This window comes from Papio anubis, chromosome X, assembly GCF_008728515.1.
Source record: "Papio anubis isolate 15944 chromosome X, Panubis1.0, whole genome shotgun sequence".
NCBI classification, from domain to species: domain Eukaryota; kingdom Metazoa; phylum Chordata; class Mammalia; order Primates; family Cercopithecidae; genus Papio; species Papio anubis.
The window spans coordinates 4,929,289-4,940,462 of record NC_044996.1 but is presented as its reverse complement, the minus strand read 5'-3'; the positions used below and the strand labels follow the sequence as shown (position 1 = coordinate 4,940,462).

Genomic DNA, 11,174 nt, shown 5'->3' with positions numbered 1-11,174 from the left:
GCCTTCTCTGTGTCTCGTGCGATCTCCTGTCTCTCTTGGTCTCTCGGTCCTGAGCGCTCTCTCGCCCTGTCACTGGTGACCGCTGGCTTTCGGCTCTCCGTGCTCGCTCTTAGTGTGTCCCGGCCACTCACGGCTGTCCAGCTCGCTTTCCCCAGACGCAGAAAGTCTACCTTCGGTGTGCGGGTTTCCCGAGCGCGCCGGGCCCCGACTGCGGCCCTCCGGCGGGCTCTGTCTGCTGGAGGCGTTCCGGTAACCCTGCTGTCGCCTCTTCCCACCAGCGCACCGCCTAGGCAAGCCAGCTGACGCCGAGGGCACAGACCACCCTCCACTGAGTGCGGAGCAGCCAAGGTGAGTGCACCGATGCCCCTTCCGCCCCTCGGATCCCTCCCCAGATGCCCTGGTTCGAGCCGACTGGAGAAATGAGGCAGCAACAGCGAAGCCAGCCTGAGGCCACTTGGGCGGCCGCAGCGCTTTGGATGCCCGCCGCCCCATCCCGGCGTGGAAACCCTGAGTTTCCAGGCTTGGGGCTGGTGGGGTCGCGGGCAGGGCAGCGCGGCTTCCCCTTTAAGGCCGGAGCCGCTCGTCGCCGTGAGTGTGAGGGTGTGTGAATGTGCGGCGTGCGTGTCTCCTCCTCCCCGAGTGACACAGCAGTGAGAAATGCCTATCAGTAACTTAAACCCCCGAAACTCCACCTTCCGGGCGCGCGGCGCGGAGCCGGGCGGTGGGAATGGAGCGAGCAGATTGAGGCCGCCACTGCAGCGCCGCCAGCATGAACTTGGCCGCGAGCTAAAGCGGCCGGCGGCGGACGGGCGCGGGGGCACCGGCCGCTAGCCAGGGGGTGATCTGCAACAGGGCTGGGCTCCTTGGCGGCCGCCTGAGGCCAGGCTGCCCGCGCTGGCGGCCGCCCGCCCCTCGGACACTGCCCCCGCCGCCGCCGGAGCTCTGCAGCACGGTAAGGCTGAGGGCGGACGCAGGAGGTCCGACTGTTCTGGGGGTTCCGGGGTACACTTGTAGCCCCCAGTTATGGTCCCCATCGCTGAGGATCGGGGTCCCGGGGTGCTTCGAGTCGGTAGACCCTAAAGTTTGCTCTGAGCACACGGCCCACCTGGCGCTGCGGGCGGCCGCCCCTTTCTCGAACCAGCTCGGATGGGCTGGGCGCAGCTCGAAACGCCGGAGACCACGGCCTTTGGCTCCGCGCCCATCGGGCGTCTGAAATCCGGCGCGGGCAGCCACGTACCGGGGAGGAAAGGTGGAAGGGCGCAAGCTGAGCGGGCTCCTAGGGCTACGCTTAGCTACCGGGAGTCTCCCACTCTGTCCCAGCACCCCCGGGTCGCTTGCAGCCTGGGTGTCACCGGCGACGGTGCCTTCACATGCCAGCTCCCTGAGCCCAGGCCAGTAGGCAGTGGGCACTGGGTGAAGGATTCCCCCACCCCAACGCTGTTTGCCGCCTCTGAGCTAGAGTGTGGAGTGTGTGCGCCGAACCCGCTGCCCTGCACTCCCTCCCCTGCCAACTCCTGGGGAGAGCAACCCGGAGCTAAGCTGGTGTTCAGGGCAGCCCGGACTGGATTCCTGCAGAGCAGCCCTGGCACCCCTGTGTCAGAGTCCGCACAGGTTCCCCAGCATCCGCGCGATGACAGAGCTGGGCGCCCGGCGCGGGCTAGCGCGGGCGGGAAGCCCCCCGGAGCGCCGCCAAATACTTTTCTCGGCCAGTTGGCTTGTCCAGGCTCCGTCCCAATGCAGTGTGTCCGAAGCCTCCTGGAAAGCTGGAGATGTCGTCTGATTCTGATCCGTGATTAAATTCGGACTAAGCAGACACTAATAGGATTAGCCTGCCAGAAAGCTCGGCCCTGAAGCCATCGGAACCTGGGCAAACACGCGCCTCGGGCTGGGGCATTCACTCCCGCCGCGCTCCTGCAGCTGGGTGCGGCTGACCTGGGCACCCCGAGTGTGGGTGTGTGTAAGCGGGCAGGAGCACAGGGTGGCTGGGGGGCGTGGGGAGAAAGGGCTCCTTTTGCTGGGGTGGCTCGTCGTTGTTGTTTGGCAGCACGGTGCCCCCCGGGGGCGCGGTACCCAAGGTAGAACGTGCTGTTCACGGGTAAGCAAACCGAGGCCGGCTCCGGGACATTGTCTGCGAGGGCGAGCGAGTCGAGCTTACTAGAGGCGGCTGCGCTGGAACAAAGGCGCAAAGTCTCCCTGAGACCGAGCAATTTTGAAAGAGTTGGCTAGGGAGAGGGCCTGGGTCTCCCGGGGTAGACCCCCGCGGGAATTGCGCCGCCCCCAGAGGCCCCGGCCCGCGGCTGGGGAATTGTGTTCCCCGGTTGCGGCAAGCCGGCGAGCGACATCGCAGCGGCGCGGCCCAGCTCTTGGCAGGCGTGGGTTGCCGCCCGAGTGCCCACCGGCCGGGCGGGGTCGACCGTGCACCCGCCGGGGCTTCCCGGCCGCCACCGCAGCTCTGGGCCCCTGGAGGCCGCGCAGCTTCTTTCCTTCCCTCCCTCCCTCCCACCTCTTCTTGTCTTTATAGATCCCCGCTCCCTCCCACCCCCGCCGCCGCCGCCAACAATCCGCTTTATAAAAAGCCCCTTTGTTTCCCAGGAGGCTGGAGAGAGGGAAGGGGGAAAGGGACGCAGAGGCAGGGGGCGGGGGCGGCTGTCTCCAAGTGGTTTCGAGCCGCTCGGGACAGGAGGGCAAGTGTAGGCGATGGGGGAGGGGGTTGTGTTTCGAGGACCCTCTGTGGGAACCCAGGAAGGTGCACGGAGCCCCAGCCCCGGCCCTCGCTGCACGCCCAGCCTGCCAGCCCTGGACACCCTGAATCCCGGCGGCCCGGACGGCCCAGTGGACTGCACTGCGACCGGGCGGGCGCACGCAGAGGCCCTAGGCGGCAAGCGCTCAGCGGGGTGGGCAGACGCGACTCGCCGATGCGCTCGCCGGGCTCGGGCATAGGGGGCGCCCTTTCCCTGGTTTCGCTTTGCAGCGGGCGCCCCTCGCTGCCGGAGCTCAGGGCAGCTGTCGCGCCCGCCGGTGGCTAAGAAGAAGGAGGCAGCTCGGAGGCTTAGGCCACCCGCGTCTGACTACACGCCTCATTTCTTCCCGCGCCCTCCTGCCACACCCTCCGCCCCGCCACACACAGGGGCTCAAACTCTTCGAGTGCCCTTTGTTTGGAGGCGCGGAGGCAGTGGGAGCCGCCACCTTCGGGGTTCGTGTAGCCTAGGCGGGCAGTGAGGATGAGCATGCCACTGTGGACCGCGCGCTGGCCTGCTGCCTCTGCACCTAACCCAGCTTCGGGCACTAAAGCTGCCAGCTTTAGTTGGATTGACGATTTAGCGGGTCCTTGTCCCTTATAACCGACCCCCTAAAACTTTCGAGAACCAGGGCTTGCACTGAGGAATGTCAAATATAATGTTAGAAGTAACCTTTCGCCATTCTGTTGGCCTGCTCCGCCCCTGTGCCCCAAAGTGGTTGGTGTCTCTCATGGAGTTTGTTCGGGAAGGGAATACTGAAAAGAAAAAAGTGACAAATAAGGAAAGTGGGCGGGGCCCAAGCTCAGGCTGGTGGGTCTCCCCAGCGAAGTCAGATTCCAACCGCTCTCTGGCCACCTCCGCCCCTTCTATTTCCATTTAATCTGATGTCGACGTTTTATTTGTGCCTTTTTGCATATCTTTCTCTTACTCCCCTCCCCTCCCATCTCTGGAGGTTATCGATAAGTGCTGGTCAAACATTTGTTCTCTGGTCTTTGGAGTAGAAGATGAAGCGTTAACACCCCCAACGCGCATACACACTTACCAACTGCGCGCATACACACATCCCAACTGCATCTAAAACCACAAGAAAGTAATCAAAGGGTAAACTACTGGTTCTGCCTTCTCCTCCCCCCTTTGTGCTTCTCTTCTGGAGCAAGTTCATTGGAAAATAAAGCTGCTGATGTGCGAGATGGAGCATATGGTGCCTCCATAAGAGAGAAGCTGAAATGGCCTTGAACCTGCCGGACAGACCAGCTGTTTGCTGCCAGCCAGAGCAGCTAATCAGCTTCTTCCCCTTAAAGTAACAGCCCTCTTTTCACTTGATGACCAGTTTGCATATTAAATAGGATATTCTCCAGAGGGGAAAAGTGATGGGCTCCTATACTGCTTTGTGCTTGGTGGTTCTCCAATGCCTGCTCTCTGCTCTGGGGGCTGCCATCTCCCGGTGCCTGCCTGCCATGTGTGAGTGTTTCTTTCAGTACTGAAGTAAGAATGTTGCTCAAAGTGGAACTTGGGACAGAAGAGGCAGGAAAAAAGAAAGAAAGAGATGGGGCTGAGAGATTTCCAGATGCCTGGGAGGAAATCTCTCTGTTTTGCTCAGCTTCGGAAAAAACTAGCAGTCTTTCCCCCTTTTCCCCCTTTAAAAATATCACAAAGAGCTGAAGCTTTTCCTTACAAGATCTCCTTAAAAATCATCCTCTTCCGGCTGTGACCATTTTCAGTTTTTCTTCAGTACAATGTGTTGGGGGTGGGGGTGGGGAACAGTTTGGCGTTGGAAGAAGAAAGCCTTTAGGAGATACAAGGAAATTCCATGTTAGGAAATCATTAGCAAAGGGTGACTTCGTCTGTTTTCCTGCCACTGACGCTGACAGTGACACAGATGTGTGGGCTGAAATAGGAACGTCATTGAATTTTTACACTCTACCAGGAAATACCCTGTTGCTGGGGTGGGGGTGGGGGCTACACATTCATTGCATCTTAAGGTAGGAGATTCACTATTGTCAATCCTTTTTACTAAGGAAAGGGATTTTTTTTAGCTTAGCCAGCATGTTTAATATATTTTCTTCCCTTTTAAATTGGTCACCTAAAGGCATAAAATGCACCTGTTAATGGATGGTCCCTAGGAAACTCAATTACTATTTGGGGTTATGAAAGGGGATAAGCTGGTCTTAGATAAGTGGTTCTTCTGAAAATAGCTGAACTATGCCTCTCCTTTAAAGGAACTCGATATACAGTAAACTCTTTTTTTAAAGATTCTGATTTTTTTTTTTCCTGCAACAGTGCATTGCATAGATCATTAGCCTAGGAGCTGGGAAACTTGTGTTCTAGAAAGCTCTGCCCACTAATTAGCAGAGTGATCTTGAACAAGTCCATCCTTTCTCTCCCCCAATCCCATGACCTCTGAGTCTGAGTCCCTTCCAGTTCTAAAACACTGTGGTTTGTGAATGAAATAGTCATTTTCTGGGAAAGTGAAACATCAAGCTCAACCTTGTCATCGGGAAACAGCTAGACAGATAATAAAAAGGGGCTGGTATTTTGAAGGGCAGGGATAAGAAGGAGGAGTAAAAAAATGGCAGAAGGCCAATCAAAACAATACAAAAGTGGGAAGTGTTCCCCTTTTTGTGTCTTTTGCAAGTGTGAACTTCTAGCCCAGAATCAGCGACAGCAGACATCAGAAATCAACCCAAAGGTTCTCTTGTCCAGTACTCCTATTGATGGCAGGCCTCCTAATCATTGGGTTGGTACACAGATAACGGGATCTAAACTCTTTAGAGTAGACTGGCATATTTCCAAAGGACTCATCTAATGGAGAGCAGATTTGCTGCTTTGCAGTTATTTAGCAAAGGTTTCAAAGACAAAAAGGCCTTCCATCTGCACACATGTGCACCAGTGGGATGTGGGTTCTTAACCCATTGTTGAACCTTTTCTTTTCTTCCTAATCCAGTTGTTTTTTTTTTTAATCACATTTCCAACTTTGAGGACACAGCAGCTATGTAAGAACCTGCTGCTGTCCTACTTGATGTTAATATTGATTTTTTAAAGGGGCAGGGGTGAACATTATGAAGAAGGACTCTTTATCCTCTGAGTTCTTTAGCAATTATCTTGCTGCCATAAATGTTGATACACATATAATGGATGTAACTAAAAAACTCCTTATCCAAGCAGAAAAGGCTGAGTGTTTGTTGGAGCAGATAGAATGCTGAGAATGTGAATAGACCAACCCAGATGTCGCTGGGGAGGGAGATAAATGATGGAGGAACAGGAGCTGGTTACTATGGATCAGCACAATAAACCAATTCCCATCATACACCTCTCACAACGCCACCGAGGGGTAACCTAGGCAGCACCAGTCAACTGTATGGCAGGAAAAAAGCATTGCAAAGCTCAATTGGAACCGGCCTGGTTTTGCAGGCATTGAGTCCTTAAACATCTTCAGTACTTCAAGGAGGGAAATTTCATAAATCAGAATGAACTTGAAGAGACTGTGTTGCAAATGCTTATGACTTCTTATTTTTGTCGTGTCATTGTTGTTCTTTAGTCTGTAAAGGTGTCAAAGGAAGAAGAAAAGGCCCCATGGAGCTGTCAGGGCAGTTAGTCAGGGAGTTCCCCATGGAAGTAAGAAACAGTAGCTTGTGTTATAGGATATTTACATGCCAAGATTGCAGGTACATAGTCCTGTGGGGTCCTGCTCCCAAATTACCAGCCCAGGGCTGCTGAAGCCCCAAGGGCATTTTCTTCCAGAGGAGGAGACAGAAGCAAAAGAGTTGGGTTACCTCATTTCCCTGCCCCCATCCCCCCACTCTGGTTGCTTTCTTTCTCCCCTTCACAGAGCCTCCCTGGTTTCCTTCAAACCTCAAGTTTTCTCCTAAAATCTGACGTCTTTATAACATCCAAAGCAATCAGATATGAAACAGTTCAAAAATATTCCCCCCGGGGGAGGGGATAGCAAGGGGCCTCCCTGGCTGTAGGCACTGAGCTCCCAGAGTAAAGACTTCCAGAGACGGGGCCTAAGGAGAGTTTGGGAGCAAGAAGCAAAAAGCTCTTTGCAAAGTTTAGGAGAGCTTTCCTTGCCCAGATTGGCTATCCTGGGCCTCCCTGAGGCCCCAGCTTCAGACTACTCCCTCCCTTCCTTGGCCTACAAAAGAGTGCTGCTGAAGGAGGATCCCCCCACCCCAGGGGCAACTCAGTCCTGCCCGGCTGCTCTCTGACCCCGACACAGCCAGTGCCCCTTTCTGCACAGCCCAGTTGGAGCCTCCCAGACTCCCATTTCCTTGGTGGGTGGGTGTGGGAAGCTACCTTACCCTCCCATGTGCCCTGCTGCTTGCTCTGCCAAGTAAATAACCAGTAAGTGGATTTTGGGAAATGCCATTTTCTTAAGGCTGAGAATTGCTTCCTGAGGTTCAGAGAAGGATGGAGCGGACCAGGGGATATCATCTTGTTGGAAGAGGGCCTAGCAGGCCAGCCATTGATTTTTTTCCCCTTTCTTCCACCTGTGCGAGTACCTAGACACTAGACCATAGGGACAGTTTTCTGCTGATTTTGGAAGGGATCACTGGAGGCCACAGCACCCGAGAGAGTTAATGGAATCCAGGTCAAAAGGACCTGGTGGCCCCAGCTTGTGTCCACCTTTGAGAGGAAAGCGTGGGTCTTTGGAGCATAAAGACAGGACAAAAACAAAGTCAAGTAATTCTGAACATGTTGAGGAATTCCAAGTTCTTGGTCCAATTGTCCCAGCTCCATCCTCACCCCACAAGTAGTGCATTTCTATTTTTCCCTGCATTTGAATCTGAAATTCCACCCTCAGCTTCGGCAGCATGCTGGGACAGAGTGCGGAGGAGGAAGACAGGACCCAGCTCTGCCTTCCTTTCTGTGGCTCTGCTGGTCGGTTGACCATTGCACCTGTACATAGTTAGCACAGGTACACCATCTCACCTGCAAACTCAGATATTGAAAGATGGAGAATCTTACAGCTGGAAGAGTAAAACCCCATGATTTTACGGAAGAGGAAGCTGAGACCTAGAGAAGCGTCTGACTTTCCTAGGGCCATAGTAAAGGGAGCCCAAAGTTGACAGAACCCCTGGTCTCTAGCTCTCAGTCGAGTGTAGAACATCCATTTTGCACCCATGTGTGGGCAGACAGGCTTTCCTTTTGAGGCAGAGCAAATGTGGTAAAAAGAAATGCAGCCAGTGGAGGTGGAGCGCTTGTAACTGTGGTGTAATATAATCTGCCCTGTATCAATGTGTGCTTTGCTCAGCATTGTTAGGACAGCAAAGGGTCATATTAGAATCTGAACTCGAAGTCTGGAAGTAGCTGGAGAATGGAGATTGTAAATTAAGAATTAGAAGGGAGTGTGTGTCTCGTTTTTGAGTTGCTGTCAGAGAGTCAGGCAGCCAGCCCTGTGGAGGGCTTGGCTGGGTGGGCTCCTTTGGCAATGGTGGGAGGTTGTTTGGGTTTGGCTCTTAATGAGATCTCAGTGTTAATATCTGCCTCTGGAAGTTCCAGCGCCGGCCTTGGAATTTTAAGTGGGACAGTAGTTTTGGTGCAGTTGCCAACATCACATGGTTTGCGTGTCTAATTCTGAAAGACTGGCATGCGTTATGCTAGGCTTCGGGAGGAGGGCACAGCGTTTCTAAGCCGCTTGTCTGTCAAGGATTAATTTAACCTCTAATTACTACATTTTCTTCGCAGTTTGCTGCATGAACGTGTTGTAACAAAGCTCAAAGAAGTATGCCATTTGATTTCCCTGCCACTCTAAAATTAATTTCCGGAATATGGAGTCAAACCTGACACACTTGGTGTTAAAATAATTGTGCTGACAGTCGAGTTAAAGTGAACAATCTGGTTGTTTCTAGTGATCCCCCAGCCATGGGGTAAAGAGCATTATCATGTTAGTTGCCGTGACAGTTCTCAAAATGAGCCCTGAAAATATCAAGGAGTGTCACTGCCCAAATCCACTTGGGGAGCACCGGATACAAAGGTAACACCCAAGCACATGGCCGGGGTGTTAGCTTTGGAGTATGACTGATGCCCTGTGCAGTAGGGCAGCCAGGGAGTCCTTTCTCACCCACTAATAGGGCTCGTGGTAAGGTCTTGTCCCACAGCATGAGGTGAGCACGTTATTAAATCGGAGGCTCCCAAGAGCCTGCCCCTGGGGCCAAACCTGTTCTGAGTGGCTGTGACAATGAAATCACAAGATGAAGTTAATGGGGATTCTCTGGGCAGGTTTTTCTCCCTCCTCCTGCCTGCTCTTCCTGGGCAACCTGCACCAGCACTCCCCAACAGTAATAGCCCTTTGGCAGTCCTACATATCTCTTTTATCCCCACCTTCCCAAACAGCAGCAGTGGATCCCAGAGTGGGAGGCCAATTCCCCATTCTGGGTGCTTGAGAAGATTGCATTCTCAGGCCCTGGTTGGGAGCCTTAGCAGCATCGTTGGTTGCCTAGTTTGGGCCCACCAAAGCTGATTTTTGGGATTTGAGAGATGGCCAGGTTAGCCATTTGAGTTCTCATCTCCTTGCTCAGGCGGTTGTGAAGAGCTCTCTCTCTTTCTCTCTGTCTCTCTCTCTCTCTCTCTCTCTCTCACTCACACACACACACACACACACACACACACACGTACACACACACACAGACAGACTCACACACTCACCCTCTCTCAGGAGTAGAACTTTGCCAAGATAGCAAAGGCTAGGTCTGAAGCCCTGTTCTACATATGGCTGGGGATAGGCTCACTGGCCTTTTCAGCCATGCCTTTGGCTGTCAAATCCCGAGCAAATCGAGTTGAGGTTCAGTACTCCCACCTTTTCCTTCCTGGTTTCTAGATCTGCCTCCTGCTTCTCACACCCCCTCTCCACCTTACCTAGAAAGATGCCATCCTCAGCCCGCTGTACCTTAGTGGGATTCCCTTCCTCTGGAGAATCTGGAGCCTCCAGCTTGAATTAAAAGATGCAAGAGTTACCATGCCTTGGAGAGAATCTGCTGTTTAGGGCACAGGTAAGGAGGTGTTCAGGGCTTAGGGAAGCCCTCTTTTCCCACACCCCACCCTCCACCCCACCAAATGGTACCATGCCTGGCATAAAGCTGGTCCTATTTATGAGTTGGAGAACTACCTGGCTGCCAAGGTTTTCTGAGCTTGCCCTTGGGGAAGCTAACTGCAACTGGTCTCTTGAACCTCAAATCATAACAAAAATGACTCCCGATCCTCTGAAGCAGGGGTGGCTCTTTGTCTCTTAGGGATCATATACTTCTTTGAGAATCTGATGAAAGCTCTGGGTCTTCTCCTTAGACAATGGAAAAATAACATGCAGTGTTGCTTCTAATTTAAGGTACCACTAGGCCTTAAGCCCACTCACGGTTCTCTCAGGGATCTTTTGTCACAGGTTAAGAATGCCTCAATATGAGCTTTCCCTTCGGCAGGAGACATTGACTAACTATGGGATTTTAGGCAAGTCTGTGAACCTGCCTGAGTCTCAGTGCCCTCAGTTGTCAGATGGAAATATCAGAATGTCAGTTCCACCAAGTTTGGAGCATTGTGGGAGATTCAAAAGAGATGGTGTTGGTGAGGTGGTCTTGTAAATATCAGGCTCAGGGCACACTCATGGGTTGCTCTCTTTAGTGTTAGTGTTTACTATTTATTTATTTTGCCTTTCCATTCGATGTCAGAAATTTAACAAAAGAAAATCAGGTTTCTTTTGACTTGAAAAGTCACTTTGTCCCTTTCTTTGATACTGCATAAGTTACACCCAGGCAAACTAGCATTCAAGAGACTCTGGCTTGGGAGGGACCTCAGAGAGCATGCAGTGTGTCCAGGATCTAGACAGTTTTAGAGACCCCAATTACCCAGCCCTTGGCAGTTCCAGAATCGGTCAAGGATGTGTGTAGCCAGCCCAGTGCCTTGAGGAGGTTCCACATTTGCCTGCTGCAGAAGTGAGGAAATGGGATCTGAGGAGGCCAATAGTTGTTTGGTTTTTCACATTTCAGTACTGTCACAACGGGCATGAGAAGGTAAAGTGGATCCTGTGTGTCTCTCTCATAGTCACTGAAAGGGCCTAGCCAGACCCTCATGAAAACTGGTAAGTAGTCTTACCCCAGGATCTTTCCAGGGCCCTATCCTGAGGAAGTGGGGTTGTGTCCCTTTGGAAAGGAGCCTCAGGTTGGGCCTGCTGATGTGATATGGGGGGTCTGCTTAGGAGGGAAGAGGATGGCTGGACTCCATTCAAATAGCCCGCCACGACCTTCCCCATCGAACCCTGGAAGTGTGGAAAGACTTCTCATGGCAAGGCCGCGAGGGCTTGTATATCAAAGATGGGGAAACTGAGGCCCAGAGAGGAGCAGGTGCTGGCCCTGGGTCTCATGACAAGTCAGGAAGACATTTCCTTGGCCCTTGTTGATCCTGTGCACCTTCCAAGTTCTCTGACTCCTCACAATAGTGTATTTT

The 11,174-nt window shown here is 53.1% G+C and overlaps 1 protein-coding gene across 6 annotated transcripts in view; it reads left to right on the top strand.

Moving 5' to 3' along the window:
* The window catches only part of MAMLD1 (mastermind like domain containing 1), a 144,014-nt gene that overhangs the window by 290 nt on the left and 132,550 nt on the right, over positions 1 to 11,174 (top strand). For all 6 annotated transcript variants that reach the window (XM_031661026.1, XM_031661025.1, XM_031661030.1 and 3 more), the window contains exon 2: positions 279 to 348. The gene's annotated coding sequence lies outside the window, so the exon portion shown is untranslated. The remainder of the gene's footprint in view (positions 1 to 278; positions 349 to 11,174) is intronic.